The sequence below is a fragment of the Octopus bimaculoides genome, chromosome 23 (assembly GCF_001194135.2).
Source record: "Octopus bimaculoides isolate UCB-OBI-ISO-001 chromosome 23, ASM119413v2, whole genome shotgun sequence".
Classification (NCBI taxonomy): domain Eukaryota; kingdom Metazoa; phylum Mollusca; class Cephalopoda; order Octopoda; family Octopodidae; genus Octopus; species Octopus bimaculoides.
Genome location: NC_069003.1, coordinates 31,557,215 through 31,567,507, shown reverse-complemented (window position 1 = coordinate 31,567,507; position 10,293 = coordinate 31,557,215). Strand labels below are relative to the sequence as shown.

At 35.9% G+C, this 10,293-nt stretch overlaps 1 protein-coding gene across 5 annotated transcripts in view; it reads left to right on the top strand.

The window, feature by feature from the left end:
- Positions 1 to 10,293, top strand: part of LOC106870410 (uncharacterized) — a 58,666-nt gene that overhangs the window by 5,319 nt on the left and 43,054 nt on the right. The window contains exon 1 of one of the 5 annotated variants that reach the window (XM_014916469.2): positions 845 to 944. The exons of the other annotated variants lie outside the window; for them this stretch is intronic. The gene's annotated coding sequence lies outside the window, so the exon portion shown is untranslated. Of the gene's footprint in view, positions 1 to 844; positions 945 to 10,293 lie in introns of those variants that run through there. 5 annotated transcript variants of the gene reach the window in all.

Below are 10,293 nucleotides of genomic sequence, written 5' to 3'. Positions count from 1 at the left end.
GTGGATAGATATATTGCTGTTGTCATTAGACTCAAGTCAAGCATTTTATTAAACAATTCAAGCCATCATCACCATCCTGTCTTTTTTTTCTTTCTAATTTTCTTTTCAGGCAATGTCCTTATTTAACAGTAGAGGGTTATTTGAGGGAGATACGGTTGCTATTTATAGCAGATCGACCGACAGTGTAGATCTCCTAGTCCACTAGTAGTATGTTTATTATTGATTTTAGCCCTTGGCTAGACCTCGTTGAGTAGTCCTAAGATCAAAAGTAATTCCAGGCTATGGAATTTTCGAAAATAATTCTATAGATTTACAAAAAGATGACACGGGAACGTTTCATTCTTTCCATTTCTCTCTCTCTCCCTATCTATCTATCTATCTGTCTGTCTGTCTGTCTATCTATCTATCTGTCTGTCTGTCTGTCTATCTATCTGTCTGTCTGTCTATCTATCTGTCTGTCTGTCTATCTATCTGTCTGTCTGTCTATATATCTATCTGTCTGTCTGTCTATATATCTATCTATCTCTCTGTCTATCTATCTATCTATCTCTCTGTCTATCTATCTATCTCTCTGTCTATCTATCTATCTATCTCTCTGTCTATCTATCTATCTATCTCTCTATCTATCTATCTATCTCTCTATCTATCTATCTATCTATCTATCTAACTCTATCTATCTATCTATCTATCTATCTGTCTAGAACTACGTTGTTCGATGTATGCATGCGCATTTTAAGGCAAGGCTGTGATTTTTAGGTGGGGAGAGAGAGATTTTGGCTGCAATTTTTTTTAAAAGATCGAGATTATGTTGTATTTATCTCCACACCCCTGCTGCTCTAGATATGTATAATTAATAATATATAAAACATGCAGCAAAAAAAAAAAAGAGAGACAGAGAGAGAGAGAAACGTGATTTATTAATCTTTGACGGTGTTATATGAAAGGTAAGTGATGGGAAGTCTTTAAGATCAATCGATATATAAACGCAATCGTTGTGTTCACCTGACATTGTCACGTGTAGAAAAGCTCGCTTTCATCCCAAGTGTAATCTAAAACCGTCCCAGCTACTACTAATGTTGTAGCAAGTACTAAGTAGTTGTAACTAATCTGCACAAGTTTGAAATAATCGAAATATCCTAACTGGGCTACTACGTTTAGAAACCGTCTAATCGAAATATTGTAACTAGGTTACTACTTTTAAAAGCCATCTATATTGTGTGTGTGTGCATGACATATTACTAAATTAATTTATCATTTCGTAAGGAAAATAATAAAAAAACCTCTATTATTTTAAAATATAATTCTAAATGCAACAACTATGCAATCAAATAATAAACTATTTTCTATTTATTTGTCTAACTAATCATTTACCTACCTAGTTATCTCCGTGTTTATCTATTTATCTATCAACCTACCTCTCTCTTTCTGTGTGTGTGTGTGTGTGTGTGTGTGTGTACCTCTGTATCTGTTGGTTTGTCAACGTACGTTAAAATCAGGAGTCCGACGATGTGCATCTTCTATGCCTGGTCCAAAGAACGGTTCGATAACTTTAACTTTTCACGTGCTTGAGGACATCCGACTCACCTAACTCATTAAATAGGTGGGTGAAATAGGTGTTCACCATCCCCAAGCGCCTAACTACATAGTATTTAGCTGACTGTTTGTTAATAAATAGAAATGTAGCGAATGTGAATGACCCGCTGTGTATTAGATTACTCTATCTCCAGTTTAATTCGACGATGTTACTACAAAGAACCTAATAGTTGTCACTGTCTCAGTCGGGTGGGTAGCAACCACAATTGTTGGTTTGGTTTTGACGCAAGACTAACGTTTCTAATCGCTAAAAATATCGAAACCACTGTATTCACAGGTTTATATTTTATCGATCCCGGAGTAAGTTAGTTATTGACAAGTTCAGCAGAAGAAATGACAACTGAAATATACGTATATATGTTTGCACATATATACGCCTGTGTCTTTGCACATACGTTTATGCGTATGTATATATGTTTGTCTTCAAAAACACAAATATGTTAATATATATAAAGAACAGTGCAGAGTCTTCGAAATTCCGAGCTGTTGTCCGGCACACTATGTCCACAGGGAGTGAAAACACTCTTTAACTTTCGTTAAAGTATGTCTCTAGGTGAAGGTTACATTGTTATAAAACCTCTTAACGTTGCTGAGGCAGATTGTGCAAGCTGTTCTCAAATTTCGCACGGCCATTGCTGACATATTTTCTAATTGTCAATGATGGTCAAACTCGTTCAACGAGTTAACTTTATTCTCATCGTGGAGAATTATTCGACGATAGTCCCCCATGGCCGAGTTCACAAATCCCCCCACACACACTTTTGCTTGTGATCGGTCACTGTGAATGTTCATCTTCTTGAACCAACACTCTACTAGCCTTGAAAAGAACATGCCACTCAAAAACTTATGAATAACTTAAAGATTTATTTTAATGTTCACTAAAAGCCTGAAGAAGCGTTTTACAGGTTTTGATAGTAGGTTTTCCATGCAAAATTTGAAGGCAAGAATGTTTCTCAAATTCGTCAGCTATCATAAAAACTGCACAGTTCTTCTAACACCATGTTGCAAAATCTTACATAATGATTGAGGTAACTTGTATGACTATCTTAGAAATGTTTATCTAAAAAAACCAGGAATTTCTTGCCTGCATGCTTTAGATGTTAATTCTAATGTAGGGAAGAAGTTACTGGTCTTTTTAAACAAAAGGTCATAGTTGAGGAAGGTTTTCAAAAAGTATTCCATGAAAATTGATGGTTTGCTGTGCTCAAGAAAACCTATACATTGCTGCAAAAATGAGGCCCAAAACCAACAACCTATAACACTTGGAGAGAACAAACAGTTCTCTTAACAATTGAAGGTGCTCATCACAAACAAGCTTGTTAAACATGATAGACCTGGTTGTTCACGCAGGAAGACAGTTACTTGCCATCTTAGGTTAGATATTCAATGTAAAATTGATTATGTATAAAAGTATTGGTTACCTCTAACATGCTAAACTGAATAGTAGATAATTTCTGTTACTTTGCTGACCTAACTGGCAGGGGGGAAGGATGCTCTGAAAGCATAGTTGCTAAAATACGAATTGGCTGGAGAAAGTTCAGAGAGCTATTATCTCTTCCATTCACAACAAACTTAACCATTACTGTATCCTGAAAATTGTGTAGAAACCTCCATGTGTGTGTGTGTGTGTGTGTGTGTGTGTGTGTGTGTGTGTGTGTGTGTGTGTGTGCAAAACATTCACAAAGTGATACAAGTTAATTTCCCTTTCCCAAAATAAGTGAGGAATTTCAAGTGGGGAATTTTTGTGATTAATTTATTCTCCATATTCTAATTCCAGTTTGTGAGCTTTCTGTACTTACCATTTGCTGACATGGGTCATCCACATTTTTCACCAAATCTATATACACACACACACACACACACACACACACACACACACACACACACACACACACACGTGTGTGTGTGTGTGTGTGTGTGTGTGTGTGTGTGTGTGTGTGTGTGTGTGTGTGTGTATATATATTATACTTAATCTCAGTTACCAGGATAGTTGTTCATCATGACCATTTAAGGTCAGAGAAAAGTTAATTTACTCTGGTCGCCAATCCTAGCAACTTCTGAAGGAAATCTCTACTTCACAGTTGAACTCAACCGAAAGAAGGTCAATTGTGTGCATACGACCTCTGTTATTTCCCGTTATTTGGTATCACACCTGTAGTAAAGACGGCAAGCTGGAAAAACCGTTAGCCTGCCGGACAAAGTGCTTAGCAGCATTCCATCTGTTTTTATGGTCTGCGCTCAAATTCCTCCGAGGTTGACTTTACCTTTCATCCTTTTGGGGTCGATAAAATAAGTCCTCTTCTATTTTCCATTATTTAGTATTATACCTGTACTAAAGGTGGTAAACTGACAGAACCGTTAGCCCGTCAGACAAAATACTTAGCAACGTTTTATCTATTTTTTATGATCAAAGCTCAAATTCCACGGATGTCATCTTTGCCTTTCCTCCTTTTGGGGGTTGATAAAATAAGTACCAGTTAAGCTCTAGGGTCAATATAATTGACTTACCCACTTCCCTGAAATTACTGGCCTTGTGTCAAAATTTGAAACCCTTATTATACCTGTTCTAAATATTATTTCCTTATATCAACTCAGCTGATATCCTATCAATATCATATTATTGTCTTTAGCCTGCATGTTACAGCTCAACTTGTGGAGGCACAATGGCCCAGTGGTTAGGGCAGCGGACTCGCAGTCATAGGATCGCAGTTTCGATTCCCAGACCGGGTGTTGTGAGTGTTTATTGAGCGAAAACACCTAAAAGCTCCACAAGGCTCCGGCAGGGGATAGTGGCGAACCCTGTTGTACTCTTTCACCACAACTTTCTCTCACTCTTACTTCCTGTTTCTGTTGTGCCTGTAATTCCAAAGGGTCAGCCTTGTCACACTCTGTGTCACGCTGAATATCCCAGAGAACTACGTTAAGGGTACACGTGTCTGTGGAGTGCTCAGCCACTTGCATATTAATTTCACGAGCAGGCTGTTTCGTTGTTCAGATCAACTGGAACCCTCAGTGTCGTAAGCGACGGAGTGCCAACAACAACAACTTGAATTTCTAGACATTCTCCACCATCATGTTTAACACTCCTAGCTGGGCCTTGTGTACCTGTAATTGATCCGTTCTATTACAAGCATTTAGACAAGTCATTTGTGTGTATTTGGGTCCTTTCTTCTCTCCCACTAATTTTGGGGGTCCTATACAACAGAGGTCCCCAACTACCGGACCACTGATCTGTTTTGGGCTATGGATCATTTGGTACCAAGTCACACAGAAAGAATAAAGTTTTAAATTCTGTTTCTGTTTTATTGACCATCGCAGTCTGCAGGGAGTTTTATTTTGAAATGTTACCTCTTCCATATGTTTCTCCTTTGCACACTTATCACAGTTTTTTTTCATGCACCAATAACTTAAGCCTCAAGCTGACTGTAACAATAATAAAAGAGCTAAATTCACATACACATATGCATACATACATACATGTGTGTGTGTGTGTGTATTTGTATAAAGGGCTGTATTTGTGTATCTAAGCTGTGTCCTTGTGAGGCACAAGTGTATGTTCACAGCAATCTATTAATCTATGTACATAGATGGTTTATCTTAAACGATATATGTGTACATGTATGTGTGTGTGTGTGTGTGTGTGTGTGTATGTGTGTGTGTGTATTAATATATATATACAGTAATGCCCCGATATATGAGTTAAATGGAAATTTTGGTGAATTCTATTTGCAGAGCAATTACATGACCAAACAGAAGACTGGAAAAATTTGGTTTATTTGGTTTAATTCCCAAAATGTATCAAATTTTTCCAGCCATCTGTTTTGATACATATACATATATACATATATATATATATGTATATAATTCTGTTGAGGGTTTATATGCCCCTTTATTAGACTATTTACTTTAGTCATTGCACGGTGATCGCCATAAGCTTTAAGCTTCTATAAAAATACCATTATTATTATTATTTACATGATAGTAAACTCGGCACTGTATAAAAAAAAAACATTTGCACTGAAAGTATATAGGAAGTTTGTTTACATAAAAACAAGCACGCACTATAATACTTCTTAAATTTGACAGAAATGGGGAGGCTGATTCGTTGGTGTAAAGGTAACACACTTAGGCGCGTTAACAAAGGAATGTGCCATTTATTTACGAGTATCATAAATTTTATAGGTAAAATATTTTTCTGGGAATGAATTACAATTTATAACATTGCTACTATGGGAAATTGTTGCTCAGCTTTAAGAGTGGTCTCCAGAAACAAATTAACTCGTATATCGAAGCATTACAGTATATATATTAACACACACACACCTGTGATTAATATGATTTAATTATGTCATTATTTATATGTTTTTATCCATTTGGTTTTAATTAGTTAATTTCATCTTTGCATATGCATTCAATCACATTATTCATTAACTTGTTTTTCTTTCCACACTTATCCAATCTAGTGCTTTCTTGTTTTATTTATCTCAATATTCATTTTAAGAAGTTCCTGTCTCTTTCCTCAAATTTCATTGCAAGATTAATGTCAAATTTGAAGTTACAAGTTACTTTCAAACTATACATGTGTGTGGGTGTGCATGCATACATACGTACATATATATATATATATATATATATATATATATATATATAGACACATACGTATTTATTATTCTTATACGTCCAGTGATAGCTTTATAAGGATTGGACAAGATAAATGGGTTGGTTAGTTTGTGAAAGGTAAGTTGTAGATGGAGAGATGTGAATGAAACGAATGGTAAACATGGGTGGTAGCATGGTCAATGATGAATATCAGATTGTGGGGGTAGTGGATGTAGTAGAAGGTAACACAAGTGATGTGGAATACATGTGGTCTGGGAGATACACAGTGCTAGAGACAAAGTCAAAGGTACATGGGGTAGGAAATAATGGGAGACAAAAAAAAAGTAGTTGGGGCTACCATTGGCAGAACGAGAAAGTGTACAGGGAAAAAGTGGCAGTAAAAATAGGATATATATATGTGTGTGTGTGTATGTTTAGGTATATATATGTATGTGGATGTTTATGTCTAACTATCTCTGAGTTTGGTGGTTTTCAAACTGTGTTGATATAAAGACAGTGTTTCTATTGGAAATGTTATTAAATTACCATTTAATGGTAATTATAAAATTATAAGTTGGCTACATTAATGAATAACTAAAAATTTATGACATAGCAACGATGTCAATTATTTTGTATATATGAATAATATATTTGGCTGATGAAATCGATGAAAGTTAAGTGGTTTGTGGTAAAATCATATTGCTTCATTATTTTTTAAAGTTACTTCTTGTGTCTCAAGTATTGCAGAAAGGCTTGGTCTGATGCAATTTCTATCCTCTATAAAAAAAAATGTAGATTGGGAAAAAGGCTAATGCAAAATAGGGGATTAAAAATTATTATTATTATCTATTTTTTTTTTTTGGAAATGCCAGACTTGCTAAATAAGCCTAATAAATGATTAGATTAAGTACATAAGGTAGCTAATTTTTATTTCATATTTATTGTGTGTGTGTGCACTTATGCATGTATAATTACACACTCACATATACACAGACAAAAACAGTATATACTGTAAATACCTGTGAACTTTCAAAAGTAAGAAAATCAATATTGATAGATCACTGACATCTGAAATGATTTTGTATCAGCTGTTCACTATGTCAAACATCCACAGAAATGTACATGTGTTCTCTTGCATCTTTCCTCAATACACACACACACACACAGAGTTCAGGCATGGCTTGCTTCCTAAACCACATGGTTCCGGTCCAAGTTCAGTCCCTCTGTGTGGGATCGTAGGCAAGTGTCTTCTTCTATAACCTCAGGCTGACCAAAACCTCATGAGCAGATTTCGTAGATAGAAATTAAAAAGAGCCTATCGTGTGTGTGTGTGTGTGTGTGTGTGTGTGTGTACACCTTTGTGTTTGTCCCCCACCACTGCTTGACAACTGGTGTTGGTGTGTTTACATCCCGTAACCTAGTGGTTTGGCAAAAGAGGCTGACTGAATAAGTACAAGGCTTAAAAAAAAAATTAGTGCTGTGGTCAATTCATTTGACTAAAAATTCTTCGAGTCAATGCCCCAGCGTGGCCGCAGTCGAATGACTAAAACAAGTAAAAAGATAAAAGATAAAATAAAAAAGGTAGTACACTTCTTGGTTGCTGAACACATACACATATAGTCAAAGGCATTCAACCATAACCGGCACATCTTTCTTTTTAACTATTTAGGAGTCCACTGCTATTTCTAGCAGCTTGAGCAATTATGTAAATGCTCGCTCATTAGCTCATGGTGATTGGTTGGTTGGTTGGAATTCAGTGTGAAAACTATATAGCTGTTTTTTTTTTCTTTGTTTTGTTTGTTTTTATCTGTGCCTTGTTTCAGCTTGTTCAGCTCAGTCATAAGTCAGATCCATGTGTACTTTAATGTTATTGTACTCTCAATAGAGTGGAGGCGCAATGGCCCAGTGGTTAGGGTAGCGGTAAATGTTTACAGATAGGTTTTTTTGGAGGTGTATGTGCCAGGCAACTAATTTGATCTGAGACCATGTGTTGAAGCTAAAACGATTGCAGTATGGAAGATGCCTGTTAGCCATTCAGAAACACACATTGACTGTTGACTTCACTTAAAACATCTATTATTTGGTATCAGAATTGGAATTTCTTTAATAATTTAGGTGAATGTTTATAGATAAGGTTTTCAGAGCTGTACTTGCCAGGCAAGTTGTTTAACCTAAAACCGTGTGTTGAAACTAAAATGATAGTAGCATGGAAGATATATATTAGCCATTCAGAAACATAAAATCTGTTAACTTCACTTAGGTGTGTGGCTTAATGGTTAGAGGTATTTGGCTCACGATCATTAGGTCATGAGTTCGATTCCTGGCAGCGCATTGTGTTCTTAAGCGAGACACTTTGCTGCAAAAATGAGTAGTACCTGTGTCATATTGAATTTCTGGTGCCGCTTAACTGGGACCCATGCCAGTGGCATGTAAAAAGTACCATTTGAACAGTGGGCCTCACAGAGGCAATGGTAAGTGACTGAGACCTTTGGTAATATGCCATGCATGAGAAGACCCATCAAGCCAAGTGAAATCACAATCATGGCCGATGCTGGTGGCACATAAACAGCACCCATTACACCCATGGAGTGGTTTTGCCAATACTCATCTAGGACTATGTCATCTAATTTGTGTCTTTTTATCTTTTTTAACAAAATAGTGGAATGTAAATTTAAGGGAGATTTGGCTACTATTTCTAACAATATGCACAACCCCAAAGAACTTCTCTTATTTACCTTGGTTTTGTCCTCAGAATAGTTTCCTGTGGCCTACTTCAGGACTTCTGTATCATTTAAACTCCACACAGCAAACATCTAGCTGAATCATCAGAAACTATTTATCGATTTATCCAGTGATAATTACCATTAATAATTTATTGATTATAATTGATAGATTAGCATTTCTTAAAATAAAAATATCGATTGATAGCTGATTGGCATTGCTGGCTTCAGGGAGCTGTACTTCAGTAGGATTTGAACTCAGCACTGCAATATCTACAAAATACAACAATGAGCAGTGCCTAATCATGGTACCTATACACGATCATTTGATCTCCTAGAGACAATAGCTAAATGTCCTTTAATTCATGCTCTACTGTCTTAAAAACACACACTCTCTCTCTCTCTCCCACACACTCAATAATGTGATCTAAGACAGTCTGAAAAGTATAACAGGATGGTCATAACTGGAATATTTTTTATCATAAACTTGTTTTGTTAAAACTGCCTGGGGCTAAAACACAATAATCTCTATAAATCTATTTATAAACGAGGGAACCTCTACTCAGCCTGCTAGAAATAACAGCTAATTCTCCCTCGAATCACACTTTACTCTTTCAAACAAAAGACATGCTAGATAATGTAATTCCAGAAATCCCTAAAGAAAAAAACAGTTTGGTCGTGGCTGGTAAGCCCTCTGATTATAGATTTTTTTTTTTTCTGCCAAGGTTGACCTAGAGCTGAACAAACAACTTGTTTTGTAGATAGGTGAACTGGGTCAACAAAAGTTAACGTAGCACATCTATGGATGGACATTGTGTGGTGAACATTTTATTAACCTATTTACAATACTCTTACTCATCACTAATTAATCTCTTTAATAGAGTTAAGTAATTAACATTACTGCTGTTCGACCCAGATTTTCCTTCTTCTCTGTTAACAAACTGAATTAGTTAAATCATATGTTTGCATGTGTGTATACACACATATTTTCGTGGAGTCATTCTCTTGCAGTTTTGTGTTTCACCTGCAAGTGTACAGGATCTTCAAGCATATCCCATGCACCCACAGGTGAAACTCAGAGTAGCAAGAGACTGACTCAGCCAAAATAAACTATATTATTAATGTCTACTTTGTTATTGAGTATTTTTTTCTTCCAACAGTTAATACTAAATGGATATGTGTGTGTGTATATATTATACATACTCTGTGAATAGTTTGTGGATTTTCAGCTAGAGTGGTGGCATGAAAAAGCTCCTCACTTTACAGTTTAGTGAATATCTGTTTCCTGAAATGGTGAATACCTGAAGAAGTGATTCGCATGTTAAACACCAGAGTTATATATATCTTAATTACACTTGTTACTATATATATATATATATAT